The sequence below is a fragment of the Tupaia chinensis genome, unplaced genomic scaffold (assembly GCF_000334495.1).
Source record: "Tupaia chinensis unplaced genomic scaffold, TupChi_1.0 Scaffold000567_1, whole genome shotgun sequence".
In the NCBI taxonomy this organism is placed as follows: Eukaryota; Metazoa; Chordata; class Mammalia; order Scandentia; family Tupaiidae; genus Tupaia; species Tupaia belangeri.
The window spans coordinates 2,288,841-2,316,794 of NW_006160080.1; the positions used below are offsets into that span (position 1 = coordinate 2,288,841).

Below are 27,954 nucleotides of genomic sequence, written 5' to 3' on the forward strand. Positions count from 1 at the left end.
CGTACACGCCCTGTAGCAAAAACCTCTAAAAAAAGAAAAAAAAAAAAAAAAAAACAACACTGTCAGAACATTACCAATTAAAGAGTTTTTACTCGTGACTTGGTTGTACTGTTAGTCTCAGGAAAAAAAGTACATTTATCTTCTTTTGGTGTTCAATCTCATTCTCAATGAGACAAATGACTGATAAGACTCAAGTATTGTTTTCTTTATTAGAATAGTAAATATAATCCAGTCAGTGGTAAATTTATAGACAAATAAATAAAACTCTAATGGAAGAAATTTCAGATACCTACGAAGAAGCCTTCCTGTCTTGAGATCTCTCCATAAAGGCAAGGCCCACAACTATAACCAAGTTTGGTGGCTCCAATCAAAGGTACCCGTGGGGGTCAGCAGATGGTGTAATGGTTACATCGCTAGACTGCCATGTAGTCGATCACGGTTTGAGTCCCATACCTGGTGGCTTAAAATTCATGCCGGGTGTGTGTGTGTGTGTGTGTGTGTGTATGTGTGTGTGCATGCCCAAAATCCCAAGAGGAGAATGGAGGAGAGGGATTGCAGCACGGCCATGCCCCCTGTGGGGTGATTGCTCACTTTCTGTCTCTCTATCTCTCTCTGGCTCTCTGGTAAGTGCACATGCCCTATAGCAAAAACCTCTTTCAAGAAAAAGGCACCTGTAGGGGCCAGCAGGTGCCATGATGGTTGAGGTGCTAGACTCCCACATGGCTGAATGCAGTTCAAGTTCCAGGCCTGATGACTTGCTTTCACACTTTGTCTGTCTGTCTGTCTGCCTGTCTTTCTCTGGTGAGCACATGTGCCATAGAGCAAATTTTAAAAATAATAAATAAAATTCAATAAAAATAATTTATTTAAAATAATTTTTTTACAAAAAGGTACCTGTGGTTTAAAAAATAAAAATGGGGTGAGGTGAAGACATGGCTTCATCCATTAAGCTTCAGAGCTAAGAAAGAATATGAATGTGAGTCTACTGATTCCTTCATAGACTCAATCAGCAAACACTGCTCACCCAACAGGAACCTCCTGAGTATGTGGCTCCTGGGCGTAGTGATGTTAGCAGTATCCAAAGTTGCCTTCACTTCATGGTACAAGACCCTGTTCCTGCCCTGGATACCTTCAAGACTCTGGTTTCTATCTAAGCAGGTTTCCATGTCCAAGTTAGGGGCTCTTAGGACCACACTCTCACATACAACACGCTTCCTCTGGCCTATGACTGCAATGGAAACCTAGTGAGCATCAGCACTGGTGATGAACATGTTGAGGGGGTGAAGAGGGGAAGGTGATGGCTGGGCAACTCTACTGGCTAGTTATCTTAGCTTGGATTCCCCCACAAATAGACCCTAAGGAAAGGATTTGACTGTAAGTACTTTATTTGGGAGACGATGTCAGAAAACACCAGCAAAGCATTGAAGCAGTGAGATATGGACAGGAAGGATGCCAATTTATCAAGAAAGTTGCCACTATGGGCAGCTGGAGCTCAATCCCAATAGGAAATGCTAGGAGGCAGTGTGGGATACACGCAGCAGCTGAGGGGCGGGGAAGCCAGGGTATAAATTCACCATGTCCCACTTATCACTAGTCAAGGGCTGCTCCTGGAGGTGCTCATACCTTAGCACTTCCAGCTAGCCCAGCACAGAGGCCTAGTGTGCTCCTGAGACAAAAACCCCAGAGCAAACCCTCAGGGCATCTGTCATGGGTATCTGCAGTTAAGCAGCCTTTGGTGTATAGAGGTGAGTCTGAGGGTTCGGGCAGGGCACCAACAGTGTCTACTGATCAGCCATGCCCTGGAAAGGTCCCATGCTTATTATATACACACACCTAAATTTCACTAATTTAGGCACCATAATGAGGTGTCTCCCCAATGAGTAGCACCTTCTTATAATAACCATGCCCATGCCACAGAGAAATCAGCTAATGTGGAGCATGACTTAAGTTCTCATAAAGAACAAGGCACATAAGGAGGCCGGAGATTACTGTTTCCAAAAGAAAAATGTTCAAGAGATGGTCAGCTTGGCGAAGAGTTCCTTTGTTAAAATATAACTGGGGCCCTCTAGAAAGTTCTTATAATCATATTTGTGCTGGCTGGGATGCAAGATGTTCCTAAGATGAGTCACAGAGGGAGTTTCATTCCTGGTGATCTTGTGTTCCAACTCAAGGACCAAAAAACAATAAATAAACAAATACTACTTAACTGCATCGACTGCATACTGCTTAATAATAATAATAATACTAACCTTGACCCAAGAAATACTCAGACAATGAAAGAAGATGTGGAGAATGCTCATCTTTTGAAAGATGAAACTTCTTTCTGTAATTGTTTGTCCAAAGCACCCCTCTGCCTGGAGGCAAACTCTCTCAAGAGCACAAAAAACTCTGTAGAATCTTAGGACTGGTGAGTCTTTTGAAGTTCCTAAAAATTCACTGTATCTTAAAGCGAGTATCTTAGTTGGAGTTAATATCAGGGTCAAAAAGTGTGTAGAAAGTGGAATTAAAGTTAAGAGTTTACTGCAAAAATTTGAAAGCCATGCATAGTTTTTCATAATATGCATTTTCTGTGATGTTCTGAAGACCCTTCATACAGTATCCACAGTATGAAATTGGGATGAGGAAGGAAAACAACCGGGGGCACAATGTCAGGCAGTTGGCAATGAAGATTATAGATGTTATTTCCTATTTTCTTTAGGGGGAAGGGTTCTGGAATGTCTGAGTTTACACACACACACACACACACACACACACACACACACAGTAGGAATGAAGCGACTGTTGTTCCTTCCACAGTAAAGGCCATATCCCCAGACCAAGAAATCATGCTGCCCCCCCCCCCTCCACTTGCTCCTCACCTGCTCCACCTCTGGCATTTTCCCTGTGAATTCCAGTCGGTGAGCCTTTATTGCTGCAGCAGACATGTGAAATGGACCTTGCCACATGGGTAGGATTTCTAGGGAGGCAGTGGTGAAAAGGAGGAGAGAGTGCAGGACAGGAGGCACTGCGTAGGAGGACACGTGTGCCCCTAACAGGCTAAGGAGCTGGATGGTGGAGCCCAGGGCTGGTGAGAGCCTGGGTGGGGGAAAGACATTAGCCCTTGGGGAAGGGTGCTTCAAACATTAGAGGGATGCCTAGCTCTTCCAAAGGGTTTTCAGATTGTCTCTCAACAATGAACCCTTTGCCCTAGTGCACTACTAACTCAACCAACCAATTTTTAGGTCTCCACAGGCCCTGATGAGCACAAGGCCATCAATTCAATGAGATTACTAAAATGGGGGGGAAAAAGAAATGGATTACTTTGCAGGGGTTTGCTAGCTACCTCTTCTTTCTCTCTCCTATCACTCCCTCATACACACACACACACAAGATATATTGGTAAAGCATGTGCTAAGCATTTGCTTATTATGTGCCAGGCACCCTGCTAGGTATTTTATAGGCTTTTTCTCATCTCAGTTTCTCAGCAACCCCAGCAGATCTGCACCACCTTGGTGTGACTTGGTTTGTTGGGTTTGTTGCTTCCCACCCCCAAGCCCCAGGAACTGAGCTGTGAATCCCCAGGGAATGATTATTTTTGCTGGAGGAAGGAACAGAGCTTTCCAGAACATGAACAACATTCGCTGCAGGGAAGCAGGTCTGGGGAGGTGGATAAAGACAGAAAAGACTCCTGGTAGCATGTGTGAGGGGCAGATGGGAGTAGGGAAGGGGAGGAAGGGAAGGAGAAGTGGAGAACATCTTCTGTCTCTGACTAGAGTCTACAGCTACTTGGCCAGCTTCTGCACTGCCTCCGACAGACCCACCTAGCTTTGCTTCCTTGACTCAGCCCTGCCCAAGGTCCCTTCTCACTGCTGCCACTGCAGCTAGTGATTGCTGGCCCCTCAAGAACACAGCCTGAGACAAGTGCTGGCTTCTTTCTGGAGCTCAGCTCTCACTATGCCACTGACCCAGCTTGTACCCCACACAGGGATTCATTCCCATCCTTCCCAGGAATATTTCATCTGTGGCTGACTAGTGGGCTGTTCACTGAACCCCTTTCCTCACCTTTCTGGACTACATTTCCCAGCCTCCCTTGCTGTTAGGTGTGGCCATGTGGTTGAGTTCTAGCCAATGGAATGTGAGTAGATGTCATATGCACCACTTGCAGGCCTGGCTCCTGCACACCTTCCATCCATATGTGAAGCTCTAATCCCTTTCTCCTTCTCCCAGCTTAATTCATGAGAATCAGTAGGAGGCTACCTCTTGACGACAGTGGAGTCACAAGATGGAAAGGAATGCATGCCTACATCAGGGTTTGGGAGAGGGCCACCTGCCACCAGAACATTCATATCAGACTTTAAGTGAGAAATCAACTTCTACTGTGTTTGAGCCACAATACATTTTCAATGTGTTGGTAGTAGCAGCTAGGATTACCTTAACTGACAGGGTTAGTTCAGTGGGACCTACCCTGTGAACAGTGCTGGGGCAGGCAGACTTGTCTCTGCCATGGGAGCTCCTCTCTGCTCGGGGCATCCCCAAAATCCACTGACTGAATACCAGAATTACAGAAGCAGCCCAAGTGCCCAGAGCCCAATTCTGAGTTTCCACATGCTAAATTTTCTGCAGTGAAAGCATCAAGTCCTCTGGGCTGTTCCTCCTTACTTGAATCAATTTATTAATGTGAGTTAAGGATCATCTTTTGCTTGGTTACTGCATAAATATCTACTGAAAGAGTCCATTTCATCAGCATTCACAGAGCTGGTGGAGACAGGGGTGCTACCTCTGGGGAGCAGGAAAAGGCAGGGCTTCCGGTCTTTTCTCCCTGGAGCCCTGCAGCTCCTCTAGCAGCCCTTGGTCATGTGAGTAGGTGGGGCTGTGGGGTGGAGAACAGCAGGTCCCTGGCACACCACCAGCAAACATACCTGGGAAGCTGGCACACCTGGCTTCTCACCAGAGGAAACTGCTAGGACCTTAAACCGCCCCCCCTCTCTCTTTGGGCCTTTGATGGTTTGTTCATTTGCAGAGTAGGAAGGCTGGGATTGCTGCCCATTCCCCACACTAGATCTAGACAGGAAAAGTCCCTGTGGAATGTCCTTTGGGAGAGTTCACCATTTGTGGCTCAAGGGTGTAGGGCCAACTTTCTCTTGTGCTCTACATTATTGATTTTCTAGGCAAAGACTGCCCACTCAGAAGTCTGCTCCGCCTCCAGTGATCACTGAAATTGCACCACTAGCAAGCCCTTGCCTGATGCTTGACATTATGGCCCACTTTCCGGATTCCTCTCAAAAATACCTATTTTAACAGCTCAGGCCCCTTGCCACACTGAAGCACCCAGACTGATCAGAACATGTCTAAAGAGTAGGGGCTTTTGTGTGCAAAGGTTCCATACAAATATCTTTTGTAACCTTTGTAACTGTCTCAGGAGGTAGGCAGGGACTGTCTCCATTTCACAAATGAAGAACCCCAGATTTATCCCAAGCCCTGCAGTAAATATCAGAGCTGATGAAGCCAGCGCTGCTCTCTAAACCAAGGCTGATAAAGTTCTCCCTAGGCCTAAGTTCCCTGGCTCCAGAGATACTTGGTTCAAGGCTACAGTGTCTATAATTTGCCTTAAAATACCCCAGCACCTACAGGGAGACATATTCTGTCTGTGGCTCAGGTAAAGCCCTAGCCAGCCAGCCACTGTTCTATTCAAGAGTACACACCCCAGGGTGGGGCAGCTCAAGTTCTAATCAAGAGGCCCCCATCTCAAGGCCACTATGGAATTCTACTTCTCTCTTCATCTCCATCAATACTTGAGGCTTGGCTAAAGAGCATTGGGAATATTAGAATTGTGTGTGTGTGTGTGTGTGTGTGTGAGAGAGAGAGAGAGAGAGAGAGAGAGAGAGTGAGAGAGAGAGAGAGAGAGAGTGAGAGAGAAATTGGTGGCTTGCTATTTGCCACGATGACAGTACAAAAAGGCTGAAATGTTTTAGAGGCAGTTTTCACCCTCGTGTGGATAGGGCTGGAGAATCCAGGAAAGCCAGTAACTGGCACCTCCAGGGCTGGTTCCAACACTTGTCTCCTAACCAGTCCCATGCCCGGAAACTGGTTTTGAAAGAGTCAGTTGCCTTTGTCAATGAGAAGGTAACAACATTCTGTCTTGGAAATGTTATAGCGGCTTTGAGTGTTCACAGCAGCTGAAGGGACAGCCGGCTGGGGCTCCCTGAACAGGCTCATGAACTGCTCTGTGCCTGCCAGTTACTCACAGGCTAGGTTATCAGTGCCTGCGAGTATGTGGCACAATTTGCCCTGAGACTTGTCCTGCTGCGCTCACAGCATGATTTGGAGTTTCCTGAGCAGGAGCCCCTCCTCTTTTCCTCCTCTCTTGCCTGCCTCCTTCCCCTCCCCTAGTTCCTCCCTTCCAGGCTTTGGCCTTGGGCTTGCCCTGCGGCAGCTCACAAACAGCCCTCGGGGCTGGAAGGACTCTGCTTTAGGGACAGGGATGATAAGTGGAAATATCCTGTCCATAAAAATTTAACACCCAGTCTCCCTCCCTCAAGACCTTTTCAGTGTCTGAGCTGACACTGACAGACATGCTTGAAAAGCCTGAAGAATGCCCTTTTAAATAATAATTTAAAAAACCCTAAGTGACCATGTCACATCCCTTAGGTGACTGAAATGAAAAGACTGTAACACTGAAGGTGGGGAGGATACGGAGCAAGGGAAACACTTGTTAACTCTGCTGGCGAAATGGTCCACCACTCTGGAGAACTGCCTGGCAGGTGGTCAGAAAGTTCAGTCACGGTTGGCCCTGTGCTCAGCAGTTCCGCTTGTGGGTGTCCTCCCAAGAAGAATGAAGACGTGTTCAGAACAAGACTCGCACACAAATGTTTATAGCAGTTCTGCTTGTGACAGTTCAAACAATTGGTAATAGGCGAACGGATACATAGGCGTGCCAGGCCTACACAATGTAAGACCACTCCACAGCACGTGGCAATGAACTAGTTGTACACAAGGACATGGACACATTTCGAAGGCACTGTGTCGAGGGAAAGAAACCAGGTATGAACATATGAATGCTACAAGATATCATTGACAGGGAAGCAGCAGTTAGCGTAATGGCTATGTCACTGGACTCCCATGTAGTCGACCACGGTTCACGTCCCAGACCCGGTGGCTTAAAACTCAGGCCGGGAGCGTGTGCGTGCGTGCCCAAGATCTTGAGAGGAGAATGGAGGAGAAGGGACTGCGGTGTGACCATCCCCCCTGGGGGGTGATTTCTCGCTTTCTGTCTCTATGTCTCTCTCTGTCTGGCGAGCGTACACGCCCTATAGCGAAAAAAAAAAAAAAAAAAAAAGCTCTCCAAAAAAAAAAAAAATTAATAAGATATCATTGACACAAAATCGAAAAACAGGCAAAAAGATGTGTACTGCCAGAAATCAGAGAGCGCTTGCTCTGGGGAAGAAGGAGCAGTAAGGGATTAAGAAGGGACCTGAAAGGCCTCTCCAAGGTGATGGGAATGTTTTGTAGCCCCTTTTAGGTGGTAGTTACCCACGTGCATGCAAGTGTCAAAACTGACCCATGGGACACCTTAATTATCCCGTGATTTAAGAAACAAGACATTTAAAAATACTATCTAATAACTGCAAAAAGGAAAACCCCCTCAGCGCTTCTGTGTGTGTGCATTGTGAATGCTGACCGCTCCTGAGTCCAGTCTAGGGAGGGGAGGTGGAGCAGAGGCTGCTGGTGGCAATGCGGTGACGTAGTGATGAGGTCTCCCAGAGCACCTGCCAGGGAGCCCATTACCTCAGGTACTAAGGAGTTGGTAACATCAGACCCAAACACAAACACTCAATGAAATAAAAATAACAGAGGCCCAAGGAAAGCTGGCCTGAGTGTGGGATAGATATCAGGCTGTGAGCCAAAACCACTTTCCAAGAAATGCCAATATTTTGGTATTCGGGAAAGGAGAGGGAGTATTAAGGCAAGCAAGAGCCAAAATGTGTTGGTCTGTGAACAACTGCTGCTCAGCTGAGGGGCTCCTGTGGGAGAGCCTTCAAAGTGCTGCTACTGAGATCTCTGTGGGTCTCTGGTATGCGGCACCAGTCAAAGCCAACTGGAGTGGAAAGTTGTAAACTCCTTAAAGGCAAAGATCTCCTATTTTGCATGGTGGAGAACAACATATTCCCCAAGTAAGAAGCTGGCCCCAGTCACATCTATTCACCATGTTCAGCCGTCAATAGCCAACAGCAGCTTTATGATCCACTGGCACGGGCATGAGCGTGTGTCAGGCCTGTGCACAAATCCTGGTTCCACCCCTTGAGAGTTGTGTGGCCACGGGAAGGTGTCTTGACCTCTCTGAGCTACAGTTTTCTTGCCTGTGCAATGGGAAAAACAACTGCCCAATGCCTAGTGAATGCTCAACATAAAATCCTGTCTGGGATCCAAGGGTCTTTCTGGATTGTCTATGGCAACTTCTCAGCTGAATAAGGAGTCCTTTCCAGACAAACTGCATTAAAAATTTTTGGGGGGACTTCATGTGCATAAAATTTGTATAATCACAATCCTTGGTTCATAACATCATTCCATGCATGGTTTTATTTTTCAAAACTTTTATTTTTAATACTATAAAATGGAAAATAATAGGGAACCAGCAGCAAGGATGGTGTTCAAGGTGCTAGATTCCCATTGGGCTGACTCCATAGTTCGAGTCTCAGACTAGCAGCTTGAAAACTGCACCAGATGCATGCGTGTGCATGCCCTAAATCCCAAGAAGAGAATGGAGAAGGGACTGTGATGTGGCAATCATTCCTGAGGTGTTATTTCTTGCTTTCCCTCTTCTCATTTCTCTGTCTCTCTCTGGTGAGCACATGCACCCTATGGCAAAAACCTATTTTTTTTTAAATAGTAAAACAAACATTTGTGAAGACACCTCCACTCAACATGTCGGTCTGTCTCTGGACTTTCTATCCTGTGCCATCAATCCGTTTGTCTATCCCTGCACCAGCACTGAGGTGTCTTACTCTTTCTGATGGTGCTAAGCATGAAGAATAAAGTAAAGCTGTGTAAATGGATTGAAAATAACAAGGAGGAGGGGGTGGAGATGGAACCACTTCAGAGAAGGTGATCAGGGAAGGTCTCTCTGAGGTGGAACCATTTGAGCAAAGATACGAAAGAAGAAAAGGCATTATCATGGCATAACAGCATTCCAACACTCCAAGAACAGTGTGTGTGTGTGTGTGTGTGTGTGTGAGAGAGAGAGAGAGAGAGAGAGAGACAGAGAGATAATACATATTTGAATGAAGGAAGGGAATAAGCAAAATCCAGGGTGCTATGAAGGAAAGGCAGAGGCTAGATCACATATGGCCCTCCAATTTTCATTTTACGAAGACTATCTAGCACAACCCATTTCACAGATGAGGAATAAAGGCTCAGAAAAGATGACTTAGTCCAGGTCACACATCTTTTGGGTTGTTGGAGAAGTCATGATGCATTTTTACATAGAAAAACATAGAAAAAATACGTCATGACTTTTCCGACAACCTAACAGTTGGAGCAGGGTCATGGTTAGAATGCAAGGCTCTGTGCATCTTCTGTGACATCACATTACCCTCTGGCCCCTGAAATGATTTGAATTCCACAAAATGCCTGCAAGCAGCTTTCAGGTAATGAGGTGACAAATAGTATAGTGGAACAGTGTTCTTCCATGCAGAAGTTCTTTGCCATGAAGAAGATTATTTGAAGACTAATTAGGATGCTGACATTCTTTAAAGGCTAATTCCTTAGGGCCATGTCAAAAGCCATGTGAATATTTCCAAATTATTTTCTTACCATAGGTGATATTTATTCAAGAGAAAAAAAAATCAAAGTTGTGCTAGTGATGTTTTTCAAAATTTGAGTTGGGTGCCATGATCATATAAGCAGAAGCAAGAATCTGTCCTAATGACCTACAAATAATGGAGAAATACACATAGATAAACAAGTTTAATGTATCATAAGGCTATCCTCTTAGTTCAATAGATGACAAGAATTCTTATTCCTAATAATGTGGGTGGAAATATTAAGGACAGGGGTTTAAAGGTTCACCTACCCCTTTCTTTTGAAACTCTGAGCTGGGTACAAGATAAAAACAGGAGAGAGACCCGTGACTAAAGACATTTGAGTAAGTCTGACCTGCATTCCCTGGTAAACGTTCAGGGTAAATGGATTTCTCAAATCTGTTTTCTTTTTTGGCTGGCTAATCCCTTCCTTCCAGGAGGGGATTTCAGCCCCTCCACTCTCCAACTCATCTACAGCAATAGCCCCACGTGCTGCTTCCAGCTTGCAACTCCACACTGGGCTCTGATAGAACTGCAGAAATTATGACTCAAGAGATCACAATTCCTGACTTCCGAGAGCCTCTGATTTCACCCAGGAGAATAAGCAGATGAGAAGTTCTATGTATTTTAAAAGACAGACGAAGTCAGGCTGTTTCTGCATCACGCCCAGACTTTTCCCCGCCTGCCTCTCCTTTTCCTTGGGAGGACAATTCCGAAAGCACGCATATGTGAGCAGACTAATGGCCAAGGGGCCTGACGTCCCTTGGCACAGGTAAGAGCCATCTGCTTTTAGTTACTTAAGCTGTGTCTCCACAAGACCAAGACCACTCAGTCCAGTGGATGCAACGAAAGTGACTCAAACTGTTGGCTGTTGAATGACTTTCTTCCTAAGCTCTCCATTCTAAGCCACTCGGCCATTGTGAAAGCACTGGGACACTGGTAGAGCTCATGGGTATACACTCACTTGTCTCCTGTAGCTCAAATTTGAGAAAGAAAATACAATACAAGGGCATAACAAATCCAAGACAAGTCCTTCAGGCTGGCAGAGAAGGGCCCTACTTAACAAAACGAGAAAGGGTACCCAGCTCAGCCACAGACTGGCTAGGTGAGAATGAGCAAGTCCCGTAACTGCTATGTGCCTCCATTGCCTCATCTGTAAAATGGGAGTGATAGCGGTACATATGCTGCGTGGTTGTTCAGGGGAGTAAGTGAGTTAACACATGCATGACACTGAGGACAGTTCCTGGCACATGGAACTTAGTAAAATATGGAGCTAAAGGAACACTAAGTAAATAAGGGGAGAACTGTATTTAAAACTATAAATAAACAATAAATAAGATGAGTAGTGGTTAGTCTGTTCAAACATAGGCCTGGCATGGTGTCAGCTTTCTCTGCCCATGGTGGGTGGGATGTGTGAGGGGAATGGTAACTAGCATCAAGTCTGGAGTGGCAAGTGTTTAAGGTCAAGAGCAGAGGTGGTGGTAGACCTGATGCAGGGTTTGTACTGGACCAGCCTTCCCAGGATAAAGGTGTATGTGTGTGGGGGGAGAGGGGATCAACTCTGGCTGCACAAGAGACTCAACAGGAGACCTGTGGGAGGTCTTGATACTCAGGCTACACCCCAGACCAGCAAAATCAGAACCTGCCACTGTCAGGCCCAGGCACCAGGATTTATGTGAGCTCCCAGATGAGTCCAATGTGTGGCCAGGGCTGAGGAGCCCTCCCCTCTACCACATGAATAGAGAGTTTATCCTGGCCAGTCCTCAGGAACCCTAGACACAGTCTCAATTCTGTTCAAAGAGACAAAGAGAAAACTCACCAAGCCTTATCCGGGGCAGGGATTCATTATTATTTGTTTACAGGTTCACAGTGCCTGGAATACAGTGTTGGTGCTGAATCAATAAATGAATGAACAGATGCATGAATGAATGAGTGAATGTGTGAATACCACACTATAGAAAATGTCTGCTGACAAGAAAGTAAATTGGTTAAAAATTTTCTGGAGGGCAATTTAAAAGCATTCATATCTACTGACCCAGAAAATCTACTTTTTGGAATAACCCCAAGGAAATGCAGGCCCTGGCTGGATTTTCTCCTAAGGGCCTGCAGTTATGATCAAAGAGAGATCTGTGGGCCATAGAAGTAAAAAGTAGACATTCTAGGGTAAGTGTGCTCTTGTCCTACTTCTGTGGGGAGGCATAAGAAGGACACCCTCTGGCAAGACCACATTTTTTTTTTCTTTCATTGGGGTTTGGATCTCATACAGACCTTCCAGATTAGAATTCAGTATAGATTCCAGAGTTCATCAGCCTCTGAGATCCTTCTAGATAGGAGAATGCTTATAAGAAGGTCCTGCTCGTCAGTCACCTAGGCCTTAAAGCAATCACATTAAGGCAGGATCTGATACATGATTTTGAGCAGAGCAGCTCTCTCTCAGCCCTCCAGGATGGGTTAACAGCAACGTGGACCCCAGTGTGGTAAACGACATGACCCAATCCTGCCAGCTGGCAAGAACAAAGGTGTCAGCATTTTTTAAGTTTTGTCCAACACACTGAATATAGTTATTTAACTTGGGGGAGTTAAAAACCTTCCCTTTGGGACCAATAGATAGTGTAATGGTTACATCGCTGGACTCCCAAGTAGTTGACTGTGGTTCAAGTCCTGGACCAGGTGGCTTCAAACTTGTACCAGGTGCATGTATGTGTGTGCCCAGGATCCTGAGAGGAGAATGGAGGAGAAAGGACTGCGGCAAGGCCATCCCCCCACCCTCCGGGGGTGATTTCTCGCTTTCTGTCTCTTTGTCTCTGTCTCTCCAGTGAGAACATGCACCCTACAGCAAAATGAAAAACATTAAAACAAACAAAAGAAAACTTCCCTTTACAAAAATGGAATGGGTTTGCCTTTAAGTCCATCTTGAAGGCACTATTCATTAGGTGTCCAGAACCGGGGCCTGCCCCTCATGGTGCAATCTCTACCACACAGATGATAAGATACCTTCTCCTCTGGGTATGTAACAACATTAAAATGACGGGACTTTGAATGGGGGGTTTGAATCAACAGGAACACAATTTGAAAATATGCCTTCAAAAAGTTAAACTATCCCATCTGAAGCTATTAAATGTGTTTGTATGTGCACATATTTCTTCATACTTAAGAGAAAATAGAATCATCTTTAAATTTAAAAACATTCCCGGGGTAAGACCACTTATAAAAAGTTTAGTCCAGAAAAAATATTATTCTTGTGTTACAAAATCAAAGCAGAAGGGGCAAAAATCAAAGGGAACGATCAGTCAGAAAAAATGTCTGGGTTCCAAAATGCTGTGGGAGACCGCATAAAAAGCACGGTAATATTTAAGCCAGTGCTAAACATGCTTTTTTCTACAGTCACTTTTCACCAAGTGCAAGTTTATATATGCTTTGTCAAATGCCTCTTCAAGGATTTATTCTGAGGGATTTCTTACCATTCTTGGGCTTAAAAGTTCAGACAAGGTTAAGGGGCTGGCTGGGTGGACTTGGGAAGTGAAAGGCCATACAGAGGACAGACATTGGAACATGGCACTGAAGTGGCCAAAGGCATCTCTTTGTGCCCTACCTGCCCCATTTATAAGGGGTCTGGGTAGTCTTCCTTAGTCACAGGCAGACTCTAGTCTGCCTTGGCCAGCCAATCTGCAACACTGATGGGTCATAGATCGCATGGAGGCTAGGGGCTCTGGTGGGTTGTGGCTGACTGGTACTGTCCCACATAGGAAAAAATCACCAAAGGGGATGATAGTAGGCTTATAGAGACATCTTGAACACCAAGGATAATATCACTGCCACCAACATCATTGTAACTATTACAGTAAGTCTTTTACTGGAGAATAAAAATCAAGTAATTCTCTGAAAGCTGACCAAAGTGGTATTAAAAATGTCATCAAATTAGTGATCAAATAAGTACGTAACCAATGCAAATGCCTATTCCTTGGTGAGATTGTACATTCTAAAACCAAAAGGTAGGGAGAATAGCTGCTCTCCACTTCTCCATTGGAACTGCTCTCCTTAAGGTCATGTTGACCTTAAGTGGCCAGATCCACTGAAAGATTCTCTTGGCCCTCATCTTACTCATCTCAGCAGCGCTGGACACAGTTGACTGTTCCCTCCTTCCTTTAAAGCATAAATCAGATTGTTTTGTTCATCAGCATAAAACTCTCCAAAGGCAACTCACTGGACTTTAAAATGAAAGCCAAATCCTACAAAGCTCTATCTGGTCTGGCCCCACTTTAACCCTTCTTGATCTTATCTCCTATCACTTTCCTCCTAGATTAGAATACTGTACTTCTTTTCCTAGATGCTACCAAGCTCTTTCCTGTCTCAGGGCCTCTACACTGGCTGTTTCCTCAGCTTCGAATGCCCTTCCCACAGCTGGTTCTTTTCAACTTTTAAGTCTCAAATCAAAACCGTCTCCTTAGAGAAGGTTCTATGACCATCTGAAATAGCCACCAACTCCACCCAGCTATTCTCTCATATCGGTCTCTGTGCGTCTTTCCTTCAGCACATTTACATTCACAGAGTATCTTTCTTTTTTGTTTACTATTTATAGATTTCTCCTCCACCTCATCTGGAATGCTAGCTCCTTGGAGCAGAGATGTCACCTGCCACATTTGTTGCTATATTCCTAGTACCTAGAATAATGCCTGGTTTATGGACAGTGCTCGATGACTATTTGGAGAAAGAAAGAAGAGGAGGACAGAGAGAAAGGTGAGAGGGAGGGAGGGAAGGAGAGAGGACAATGTTCCCAACTAGAGTGCCTAAAGGTATACCTTGAATTCCTCACAGAGATGCCACTAAATATTGAAAAAAAAATGGCTTCAATTTGTTTTGGTTACAGCTGAAGTTACATACAGTTGAGTTGTTGTCACATAGAATGTTGAACTGATGCAGGGTAAAGTAGCTTTCAACTTATGATGAGTAGGAAGCATCATAGAGAGGTGCTAAGGCTAGATGGCATTTCCCTTGGTATATAGAAGACTTGACTTTGAGACTACAAAGGAGGGCACAACCATGGCATTAGTCTCTGCTCCCACAGCATCCCCCGGTGCTTAAAGAGAGTGAATGAACGGTGTGATTCTCTCACCAGCCACTGGTCATAGAATCATGGCTCAGAACCCTGCCTAAGTACTGCTGGCCCATGGCCAGACTCTTGGGCTACTCTGGAAGGTAGGGATAGGGCCTTGTTCAGCACACAATAAACATTTGTTGAATGGCTGTATTTAGCAGAGCTCTATCATTCACTGATTATTTGAGCTTATTTACCAAACACTTATACAAAGTGCTTATTATGTGCCAGGTATTCTTCTAAATGTTTACAAATATACAATCTCTGTGAACAGCCCTACAAGGGAGATGCTATTACTACTTTAGAGATGAGGAAACTGAAGTGTGGAAAGGATAGAGAACTTGCTACCCAGTGACAGAGCTGGGACTTGAATTCACTGTAGCCTTGGTTCCAGAGTCTATGCTCTTAGCCACTAATCTGAGCTATCAAGAGTCTCTAAGACCTCAGCATTGTGTTCCAAGGACAGGTAAGCAAGATGGAAGAATGGAAAGCAAGTAAATAGGCAATAAGGGTACTTATCCGTCCAGGGAACTCCAGGTGGTGAAGTTCCATACACTTTATGCACTACTTCCTGGTGCCACTTCTGTAGGCTGAAAAAAGGTGGAGAGGTGGGAACTCTGGGGGTCCCACCATCATTTCTAAATCAATGCCTGCCTCTGCCCCCATATCAAATCTTTTCTTCCCTGATCATTTCTACTATAGTTCCAGACCAGTGATTTTCAACCTGGCACAGTTCTATCCTTGTCACCAATGGGGACAATTTGGTAATATCTAGGGACTCTTTTGGTTGTCATAACTGGGGGTGGAGTGTACTACTGGCATCTAATGGGTGGAGGCCATAGGCATTCTACAGTGCACAGGACAACATCCCTTTCCCCAGGACAAAGAATGTTCCAGTGCCAAATGTCAGGAGTGCCATGGGTGAGTTGCCCTGGCCTTGGTCCAGAAACCACCTTTCAGACAAGTAAGGAAAATGGTGTTAAGGCCATCAAGGTCAAGCCCATCTGTGAATCCCTGAGGAATGCCAGCCTGAACTCTGCTGCACCTCTGCAGAATCTGCAGGAAAGAGGCACAGATCTTCCTGCATGCCTCCCTCTCTTTCCTGATTCCTGGAACCACAGCCACTCCCTCCTGCCGAGAAGCTAAGAGCAGCCTGATCCACATGGCACAGGCAGAGGCTGCTAATCCTTGCTTCCTTTGGCAGCTTCCTAACTCTTGGCTCAAAATTTGGTATTCCTCGAGCCCTTTTTTCTTAATTATGTTCTAGAGATGGAGAAAAACCTATGTATAATGCAAAAACAAACGGTTCTATCTTTGATTTCTCTCAAACATGCCAAATCAGAATTGAATTATGCTCTTCCTCTAAATAACTCACAGAAGTCTCTGGAGAAGTGAATGGACTTGATGGTCCCACCTGGGGCCAAACCAGTTATGTAAGCTGAATGCCAGGGCAGAGCCCAAGAAAATTTAGAATGTTCTTTATGGATCATAAAAGAAAACATAGGATCAGTCTCAGGGTGGAAGAGAGCAGGAGAACCTACGTACGGGAAACCCTGAAGGTCTAGACTTGAAGCTTGCTCTGTCCTCCAGCTCTGCAAAGTAGGATCATCACTCCAATTGTCCCATGTGTAAAATGGGGTTTAAAACACTCCCATAAAGATGTTGTGAGGGTCAGTGGGGGAGGTTGTAACAGGGCCTCACACTGTGTGTGAATTAGAGGAGAGCCTTATTGGATTTATGTTTGCTCACTCACCAACGTCCATCCTTTCATTCACTTATCACCATTTATCCTTTTAAACATCTTGCCACCCAAGGGATCCAAAAGCTATTTATGCCCATAGCTCACCAACCAGGAAAAGTCAGATTTTCTGAGTGCTCAGTAGAATAATAATGAACGAAAATAAACCCCAAGAAGCACTGTATGTGACTTGATTTGCAGTCATTTGAAGGAATCATATAGTTGATTGGATTTTAAAATTGGGCTTCAGCTAATGAATAAATGCACAATCCAGAGTCAATGGCATGTGCTGAGATGCTATTTCGTGACCATCTGTGTAGCAAAAAATTGTCTAGGATGGTAAAAGTAGGATCCTGTCCAGAGAAATGGACCAGATTTGTCTAGGATGGTGTAAGTAGGATCCTGTCCAGAGAAATGGACCAGACCAGCAATTTTCAAGCAGGGCTAATTATCAAAATCACTTGGAGTGCTCTCTGAGCACACAGATTCTCCACCTGACCCCCAAGAGCCTGACCCAATACATCTGATGGGGTTCAGGACTGTGTAAGTCCAAAACTCCCTGCAGGTGATTCTAGGGTCAGCCAGATTTAGGAACCTCTTGAGGGGGTTTCTAAATTGTGTGGACCAGTTTACAAGTGCCAGGCACTAACCCATGAAGAATAAATCTCCTCCAAAATCCTTAACCAAGATGTTGCACGAGCACTGTTTGAAGCTGCATTTGCTTCTGCATCTAAGGGAACATTTTTAGCCATGAGATTTGTTTTCCTTCCAGCAAGATGCTCTACATCACCACTACCAATTAGGCAAGTTCATTTAAAAGCTTTGAATCCCTACTTGTAAAATTCCCCCTTTGCTCATCCAACTGTAGATCTAAATAGCGCAGCTGATGGCTGTACAGTTCCATTTACGAATCCCACTCTTGTGAATGTATTTCCAAAATTGTTGCAGAGTTTCTTTGTCTGGGAAAGCCAGGACTGCTGGTTTTAATAAGAGCAAAGTTTGAACATAGTTATCCAGGTCACTGATATTTCATGGCTTCCCAGAACACAAACAGCACCCCCATACTCAGGCAGTACCTTCTCTTTTTAAAACAAAGACTGCCCCCACCCAACTCCATCCTTTCCTCTTACAACAGAACTCATTCCCTATTTCTCTCTCACATTTTTGGAAAAAATAACAAGGTTTAATAGGATGAAAGCTGAGATGTGATCCAGTGAAAAGCATGCCCTATCTCTGGTTAAAACTCATCAACATCATCAAGTGGCCCACAGTAGGGTCTAACAAAGTGGCTTGCACCCAGTAGGTGCCTCACTACTAACTAACTGAATGAATTCAATTCTGTGATAGAACTCTTTGCACCTCCATTTAAGAAAACCCAAACAAGAATTCTCCAAACAACTGCGACATTCCACAGCGGTCACATCTGAGAACGTGTTCTATTACATAATCAACAAGTAAAAAGAACTTTATTTTTAGCTACTGGACTTCACAGGGAAGAGCAGAGTCCTATTTAAACTTCTCTTTCATCCCTAACCTTCAAATGACACTCCTCTATGATTTGCTTTTTAAATTTTTATTTTTTAAGGAAAAATACAGCCAGTTAAAGATGGCCTCAAGCATATTTAAAACAATACAAAACAACAAGAGAAATAAACCAGATGGCAAAAAAAAATCGTCAATCAGGACAAGCCGTGCTGAACAAACTACAAAGAAAGGCATCGTCAAACTGTAAAGGGAAGAAGCACTTCGTTCCTCATGGATAAGTCTCCATTATTGCCTCCTTGCAAAGGAAAGCTCAGAGGTCAACCAGCGGAGGCTGGTGTTACCCCTCCTCAGTCTGTCAAAAGCTAGACTGGAAAGAGCTGCATGAGAGTTGGAAAACCCCAACGAGTCAGTACTCAGGGAGGGCAAGTGGGATTTTGTTCCCAAGATGAGAGAAAAAGAAGAGTTTGGGAAGAACTCTGTTTAAATTGCATGATGGCAAAGGTAGGAAAAGAATTAAAATGACCCAATGTATCTGTGCTGTTTCTAGCACAAAATGAAAACTCCCCTCCAGAAAAACTATCCATCCTAGCTTTTCTACAGACAGCAGTAAAAGGACACCTTACAGAAACATCATTAGTTCCCGCTGGGCCGAGGAAGACAAGATAGTGACTCTAAAATTCAAGACCTATCCTGCTTGACTGTGTTCCCGACTTTTAACTAAATGTTTGGGCTTTCCCATGGAGATAAGAGCTTTAGTTTTGATGGATTTTTTTTTTATTATTGGATCTGTGTGATGCCTGGGTGGAAAGTGAAATATTCAGGGAATGTACACACACACACACACACATATACACGAACATGTGTATATATGTACGTATCCTGTCGACCTGCCTTGGGTTGGCCTTTTAGCTCTTATAACAGCTGCCATATATTCTAGTGCATTAAAATGGGTTTTTTTTAAGCCAATAATAACTGGGTCTCTTAGGCAACAGTACATGTCCATTAGTTTTAGATACTCAGAAGAACATGCTGTTCTGTTGTAACACAACATGCAGAAAATCTGGCACTCGTGTTTCCACCCTGGAGCCCTGTTTACAAACATACTAAATTATTAACGCCAGTACATTATCCTTGCCCCCTCCTCATTTTATCTACATGACCTAAACGATGCAGGAGGTTTTCCAAGGCATGCTTATCAATCTAAATTTATGGGCATGGACAATGCCAAGGACTCCTGTTCACACTGACCACTTTACAACACCCAATAGGGACTCTCTGAGTGGGAGAAGAAATGGGGCGATGCGACTGTGGACCCAAGGGCACAAAGGGATGATACCAACAGACCTAAATCTGCCTACTTTTTCATCACCACCCCCTTGTTCCACAGCCATTGGGAGTACAACATACTTTGCTGTAAATTGCTTTTCTGCACAGCTCTAGAAGTTTGTGACCATGCTAAGGAGATAACTAATGGTGGATTGTCTTCCCCACTTGTTTCTAGAGCCTCTGGTATTTTCCCAGTTAAAACACTCAGTGTCTCATTATCCCCATCAAAGTAAGCATTGCACTGTGTTGCAGTTACATCTTTAAATCCCACCTTTTTGTTTTGTCTTGTTTTTGCTAGAGGACATGCTCTAGAAGGGAGTCAGGGCTCACTACTGCCTAGCTGGTTGCCACTCTATACCCCGAACCTTGCAAGGTGCATGATCTATAATACAAGTTTAATAATATTTGTTACCTGAATGCACAGATAAGTCTGTGAAAAGAGCCCCCTCTGTTGAGCATCCCTGGTTTTCCCAGAGGCCCCCAGGCCTTGGAACAGCTCCAGGCAAACCAGAGCAGTTAAACAGCTCACTTCTCCCCTCCACACCACCAGATCCAGTTTGCAGACCCATCTCTCCCCTCCCAGGTGTTCCCAACTTGTCGCACCTGTATATACAGCTGCTCGCCTGATCTGTCAGCTGAAGAGAGAGGACAGACTTCTAAGGTGACATCCTTTTGTACTCCATTCCCACCCAATGACAAATGTCTGCCCTAGCCATACTGGCTGGTCAGCTCCTTTATGACTGGCAGTGATGGTTTATTTCCCAGATTCAGAAAATGAAAAAGTGTCAGAATGGTCAGGAGAGATGCCCTTATTTCTGTGCTTTTTCGAAGTTTTTGCTATAGGGCACGTGTGCTCGCCAGAAAGACAGAGAGACAGAAAGCAAGAAATCACCCCCCCCAGGGTGGATGGCCACGCCGCAATCCCTTCTCCTCCATTCTCCTCTTGGGATCTTGGACACACACACACGTGCCCAGTGTGAGTTTAAGCCACTGGGTCTGGGACTCGAACTGCAGTCGGCTACATGGGAGCCCAGCAACATAGCCATTACACCAACTGCTGGTCCCAGAGACGCCCAAATTTAAGCTGTGTTCCTGAGTATGCCCAAAGATGGGCATGGTGCCAGATACCCAAGCATGCAAGATAAACTGCTCCTCTCCATTCCTGGATGCCTGCAAACCCATCCCAGGTCCCATTGCCCATCTTTTTCCTAAACTCACCTCCCTTTCTCCCATATCGGGGTCAAGGGAAGTGAGGCACTAAAGGTCTGTCTTGCTCCACAGTTCTGTCAGGGATATGATGAGAGAACACGGAGCTGGCTTAAGTCTTAGGACAAAGAGAACCCAAGATGGTCCTGCCACTCAGGATTCAGAATGCTTTTTATGTAGCAGTGCGTGGATTTTGCCACCAATTTGAGACACGTTCACCCATAGCCGTATCATTTTTTTTTATTGCTAGGATGCCCTTCTATACACTATCTAGAAAATGTAAGTTAAAACTGAAGGCCGGGGAAAACCAGAGACAACTCAAATGCCCACTGGTAATACATAGACTGTGCTAGAGTCGTACACTGGAGTATTAGGAAGCAATAACAGAGAATGAGTTACCAATCCGGGTGACAACATGGCTGAATCTCAGCTATGTTACACTGAATGACAGAAACCAGACATAGAAGTACATACAGCAGGCCCCCTTATCTGAGGGGGGGATATGTTCCAAGACCTCCAGTGGATGCCTGAAAACATAGATTGTGCTGAACCCTATACATACTATGCTTTTTCCTGTATATACAGACCTATCATAAAGTTTGATTTACAAATTAGGCACAATAAAGGATTAGCAACAGCAAATAATAGGACAATTATAACCATATACTGTAATACGTTATCACACAACATAGCTGTAACTTGGGCAGTTTGAGATGTGCAGGAAGAGTAGCATGAATTTCTTTTTCTCTCCTCACAACTTCTGGGAGAGGAGATTCCTTCAGGCCATAGAGCTTAGCAACCTCAATGTACAAGTGGAGAACGTTGGCCTTCTCCCTTACTGGAAGCACTTCACAGCTTCTCCTTAACATATACCAATTGCATCACTACTCTTTGGGACATTGGGGGGCATTATTAAGTAAAATAAGGGTTACTTGAACACAAACACTGTGATATCACAGTAGTTTAATAACAGAGATGGGCATGAAGTCACTAACAGGTGGGTACTCAGGACAGAGGGATGATTCACTTCCCGGGTGGGACGAGCAGGATGGTGCACGAGTTCATTACACCACTCAGAACTGTACACTATTTGAAATGTATAAATTGTTTACTTCTGGAATTTCTGGACCGTGGGTGGCTGTGGATAACTGAAACCAAGGGAAGCAAGCTGCAGTTAAGCAGGGGACTACGACACTGTATGATATATTTTATATAAAGTTCAAAACCAGGCAAAACTGATTTTTGCTGTCAGAGGTCAGAGTAGTGGCTGCCCCGAGGGAATGAGAAAGAGGTTGACTTATTGGGAAGTAAACTTTCAGTGGGGACTGAAATGTTCTATGCTTGATTTGAGTGGTTCTTTATCCTGATTTGGGTGGTGGTTACATATCTATGAATGTACACATAGCAAAAATATATTAACTTGTAGACTTAAGATAAGCTCTCTTTATTCACCTTACACCTCAATCAAAAAGGTAAAACAAAACAAATATATCAAAGCAAAGGAGGAGATCCTTGCTTTAAGCCTGATTCAGCAAGCCATGTCATTTAACCCCAGGGAGAGCGTTCTTACCTCTCCTGTAAGTGCATTATTCTACCTACCTGCTTTGGCTGTCAAATTAAATTAGATGAAACTGAGTGGGGTGCTTGTTCAATCTCATTTGTTAAATGTATGCTCGACAAAGGCAATGCTGTCAATCCCAATGAAATTAGGGTTTGTCAAACGAAGGCGCTGATGTGTGTGTGTGTGTGTGTGTGTGTGTGTGTGTGTGTTTTAATAAAAGACAGATTTCTGCATTTAAAACTCACTCTCAGATATCTTTCTAGCAGCTGTATCTCTCGGCCTATTAGTCAAGGGCAGGCACCCAGCCAGCTGTTTGCTGGATTCGACTTCCCCGTACAGGATCATTTCAAAGGTCGTGTATATGTTAATTTACTACCTGGTTGTTATTTAAGAGGATTTTATTACATCATTTTATGTTGATTTATTCTTTCTCCTCCTCGCAGAAATTCTGGATTCTAGAGCACTCAGTTGTAGAGTGGCTCTGAGTGAATATGAAACTTCAAAGAAATCAGTGCTGTCATTTTCCAGTTAAACAGGAACACACACGAGCAATATGTTTTGGTCGAACACGATTTTGATCACCATTGTCTGAGGCTAGAAGAAAGAAGTGATCTCAACAAATTTGCTCATATTTGTTTTAAAAAAGAAGAAAGAGCACGTAAGAGACACCCGCAGCGTGCCCATCTATATAACTGCTCAATAGTCACCATGCCCTTACGGCAAATTTGCTAATGTCTAGGTCTTTATATTGACTCCGTGTACTATTTCTCCTGGAGGCCACCTAAAGCCTTTACCATTTTATTATAAGGCAATCCAGTTTTTCACTGTCTGTGGGTTCTGTGAGCCTGAAGCATCCTCAAGCTGGAATAACGCTGGGAGAGAATAAAATCCTAAGAAGAGGAGAATAAAAAAAGGGGGGGTTCAGGAGAAAGCGGGTGAAGAGAGGTGAGATGGCAATTCCTAGGCGGTTTATAGGAGGAGAGGGTGGTGGGTTGCTGGAAGGAGATCCTGTGTGGGTAAGGCTATTATCTGCAGGAGTTACAGAAAAGTGTGCTAGTGGTCCAGGAAAGACAGTGGCAATGAGAAAGGCAAATGGCAGACTGCAGCAAGGGTCGGGGACCTGAAGAGATAGGGCCCTGATAAAAGCACTGATTTGCTTTGAAATGACCATCTCCCTGCTCACCGACTCTTCCTTAGCACCTGTACTCTGTGAGACCTCCCCCACACGTGTTCACATTGCAGAAAAGAATGACTCAAGCGCAAAACCGTCAGTGAGTGATCACCATTGTTCTGCTGCTCGAATGTCACATTCAGGCGCCCGTAAGCTGCCATTCAGAAATCTATTAGCAACATAGCGAAGTCAGGAACTTCCGTGACCTACTTTTACCAGACAGTGGATGCTTCTAATTCTGCAATCAGTGAAACAGCAAAAACGATTAGAAAAACATGTGTGGTGTTGTGGTGGATCAGACCAGGCAAAGACAGCCGCTGGGGAAAGGTTAATAGAATGTAACGTAAACAGCTTGTGAGCTTCTAAATTTGCCCCAGGCAGCAAGGGGCATCCGGCAAAGGGGAGTCCTTCAAAACCAAAGCTCCACTTTCCTCCCCCCACCATCCCCAGCCTCCTGTAGCCTGTGCTTGTCTGTGCCCTCAGATTCCCTCACACAGCCCCACTGCTCCAGCTGTGCCCTGCACATAGATAAACCAAGGTCTGTGGCTGCAGTTTGACATCTTGCCCTTTTTAAACACTGTAGGCCCGGGTCACCCCAGCCCCACTGAGCTAGGTCCGCATGTTTATCCTTCCAGAACCACAGACTCAAACGCAAATCATCGAATGTCATAGCTAATTATATCCCTCTGCCCTAAGCCCCACCTTCCTCCTCAGTTTCCTTTCTTGAGTTATGTGGAAAAATAGCCCTCCAAAAAAAAGATTAACAAGAAACTGGACAAACGGACTGCTTTGTGCATTAAGATTTTTCTTTCCCAAAAGATTCCTCTTGGACTTCTTTTGCAAATCTCCACATTGACATCGCAACTGCATTTGGAAAATCAGAAAGAAAATAAAAAATCCATTCAGGAGTCTTACATCTCCAATAAGTCAAAACTATATTTAATTTATTAAGGAAACAACCTATTGTGGCAGAGATAGAATTTGTGCCTTTTCCGTCTTGCTCTGTATTTCATTTCTGCAGAGCTAGAGCGGCTTAGAATTCCCCTAAATAGTAGTCCCACCCCTTGACCCCGTGTCTTAAATGATTCCATTTCCTTATACCTTTCTGCAGTTACACATCCATCATGCATAGTATTAGGAGTGACAGTGACAGGGAGCAGTGGGACCAAGGCTGTCTGTCCTCATTGCGACTTGAAAATTAAATACTATTTATTATTGTCGTCCCCTGGGTTAGCCCTTGATCACAAACTTCTCCACAGCAAAGATACCTAGCAGTGGCTTGGCTGAACCCCAGAGAGGACAATGCATAAGGGTGTCATGGGATCTGCAAAATTCCCATACATAATTAACATATGTCCCAGAGAGTGTTTTCCCTTGAGGAGGAGTATATGGCCTGAGTTTGGAATCCCCCGAAAGACTCTGAAAGCAAGATCTGAGGGCATACAGTTAGTGTACAATGGGAGAGGTTGTTCCAGGCAGCACCCATGGGGGAGAAGGGAAGTGAGCTGGGAAGGGGAGGCAGCCCATCCAGGTTGCATTAACGAGCAGTGGACCACTGTGGGCAAGCAGGGCTGGTCCTCCCGGGATTATTCTCACTGAAGTGGAGGGAGCTGGGGCATCTGGCTTCTGACTCTATTGCATCATGGGCTGAGGGAAGATCCTGGGGACATCGGCTCCAGAGCCTCTCCCTCACCGTGAGCTTGAGATGAGCTTGCTCCTAGGGCTAGTGCTGAAGTCTCAGAATGGAGGGCAACACGGCTTGGCAGGAAGCACACAGGCAGGTAGAGGTGCGTGCCCAGGACTGAGGTGTAGGCCCTGATATCTTCTTCTATAGAGACAGTCTCTCAAGGGGTTAGGAGCTATAGATGCCAAACAAGTCCAAAAACCATGACTGTGCAGCTGGAGGCCTGTTTAATTCCTCCTTCAACCCTTCCTGCTGCCCTGTGGACCTGCAGGCAGCGGGCCAGATTTTCTCAAGTTTTGAGCTCCTTAAAAGTAAATTGAACACCTTCAGAGGTTGCCTTCACTTGGCATCACTAGGCTCTCAATAGGAAAATCTTGGCATTGGGGCCCAATTCACAGCTCACAGAGCCCAAGTAGCCAGCAGCCCTTCCGAAGATCCCAATTTACCCCCCAAAGAATAATTTAACCGCTGAGAAGCCTGGTTCCACAAATACCAAAACCCTGGAGAGATGATGTCTATTTGGCAGTGGAGCTCTGTGTCCCGGAGAGCCTGCAACCCTCCCCAGCGTGATGCTATCTTCTCCCAGAGGACAGAAGTTGATTCAAGACAGGCCTCATGAAGCTGACTGCTTCATTCTTCCTGGGAAGCCTGCTGGGATACGTTGGGGGTTTTGTTGTTGTTGTTGTTGGATTTTTGGCAGGAGGTTATTTTTTGCAAGCTCTATCTTTGTCAAATGCTATCACAGGCAACATTAAGACAGCTCTACATATGGCCATCAAAAGACATGTTCAAGAATATTCGTAGCAGCTTTATTTGCAATAGCCCCAAACTGGAAACCACCCAGATGTCCATCAGCAGGAGAATGGATAAACAAACTGCGATACATCCATACAATAAGATTCTACACAGCAATAAAAAGGCAGGAGCTACTACTGGTCCAAGCAACAACGTGGATGAATCTCATAAGCATTATGCTAACTGGAAACAGCCAAACACAAAAGACGACATACTGTGTGATTCCATTTATATGAAATTCTAACAGAACTAATCTAGGGAGACAGAAGTCAGAGCAATGTTTGCCTTTGGGGGATACTGACTAGAAAGGGGCTCCAGGGAGCATTGAGGGTGCTGGAGCTGTATTCTGTTTTGATCGGGGGGTGGGGGTGGGGTGAGGGGGTGGTTACATGGGTGAATACACTTGCACTTAAGACCCATTAGCACTTAGGATCTGTGTACTCTGCACACTTTACTGCACATTATCTATACCTCAATAAAAAGGTAAAACAGACTAATAGAATAATTAAGTAAAAAGAATAATAAAATAAAACACAGCAGCTCTAGAGAACATTGCCTCCCTCTTTCTAGCAGTAACCAGCAAAACTGAAGCCTTTCCCTAGAGCCTGGCTTCTCAAGGGGGAAAAGAGGTTGAGAGGAATCTCTTAGGTAAAGCTGGCATTTTTTTTTTTTTTTTTTTGCCATAGGAAACAGGGAAGATGGGAGGGAAAATTCAAAGTGAGCATGAAGACTTTGAGGGCAACTTGAACTTAATCAATACTCCCTCTAACACATCCACAAGCAGGGTACATACACACAACACAGTGTACACACTCACGTGCCACATCACACCCACACATCCCCCAGGCCCCACTCACCCTGCCACTCCACACACACGTCATACCTCACACGATTGCTGCAACACACCCCATGGTCTCACACACACACACAGCACTACACACTCACAGTCACTATACAACATCACACATGACACACTCACAACCAGATCTCACTGTGTAGACTCCCCACCACCACACACACACAGAGCCAAGATACACAGAGCAGAGGCAGCCCCTCTCCTAGCAGGGTCAGCTCACAGCACTCCAGTACTGTCTTGGGTAATCATCGCCTTCCTCTGCTGCCAACGATGGCCACTTTCATCTTCATTATTATCATCATCATCATCATCATCATTCCAGGGACTACCCTCATGGACAGAGACACCTCAGAGCACACACAGCTGCGCTCACAGACAAAGACATCTGCCTGAAGCAGCCTACTCACCCCCAAAGCTGTCCAGGCACATCGCGTTTACGCCTGGTTCTGTGGAGTGAGTGTCCTACAGCCTTCAGCTTCAGCTCCCACAGGAACCTTGTGACAATATCCACACACCTTCTTCCTCCCTCTCTCTGTCCTACTGGCTGCTACCCCTCCTCTGGAAGGAACCATTCTTTACAAGTTCATACCTGTCACTCATTCTGCCAGGAAGATATCACTGCCATCCATTGTACAGATGGCATCGCTGAGGCCCAGAGAGATTAAGACACTCGTGTCATCAAGTAACAGTCTTCAGACCTGAGAATTTGGTTCGTTTGGCTCTAAGGACTGGGCCCTCAACATCCCCACTCCTTATTATCCCCCCTGCCATGGAAAATCAGGGAGAGCAAATTCAGTGAACAGTGGGGTGGTTGTGAAGCTTAATCTGACTGCTAGGGAGAGATTAAGATTCTTGGTGTGGAGACCAGCAGATGGCGAAATAGTTATGTTGCTGGACTCCCACGTAGTTGACTGCAATCTGAGTCCCAGACCCGGCAGTTTAAAACTCACACCGTGCACGTGTGTGTACATGCCCAAATTCCTGAGAGGAGAATGGGGAAGAAGGAACTGTGGTGTGCCACCACCCTGGGGGGTGATTTCTCACTTTCTGTCTCTCTGTCTCTCCAGTGAGTGCATGTGTCCTACAGCAAAAATCTCTCTCAAAAATATAAGTTTCTAAGTGTGGATGTTTTTTTTTTTTTTTTTTTTTTTGGATTTTTTTAACTGGACCCTGATCAGCCCTGACCCTCTAGACAAGGTTGACCTCATTGCCAGGAGGATGCGGAGAAAGCAGTCAACTTCCGGAAGGTGTCACTTCTCAC

At 45.0% G+C, this 27,954-nt stretch overlaps 1 protein-coding gene across 2 annotated transcripts in view; it reads right to left on the reverse strand.

The window, feature by feature from the left end:
- Positions 1-27,954, reverse strand: part of RAI2 (retinoic acid induced 2) — a 64,707-nt gene that overhangs the window by 13,422 nt on the left and 23,331 nt on the right. The window contains exon 1 of one of the 2 annotated variants that reach the window (XM_014591383.2): positions 27,101-27,599. The exons of the other annotated variant lie outside the window; for it this stretch is intronic. The gene's annotated coding sequence lies outside the window, so the exon portion shown is untranslated. Of the gene's footprint in view, positions 1-27,100; positions 27,600-27,954 lie in introns of those variants that run through there. 2 annotated transcript variants of the gene reach the window in all.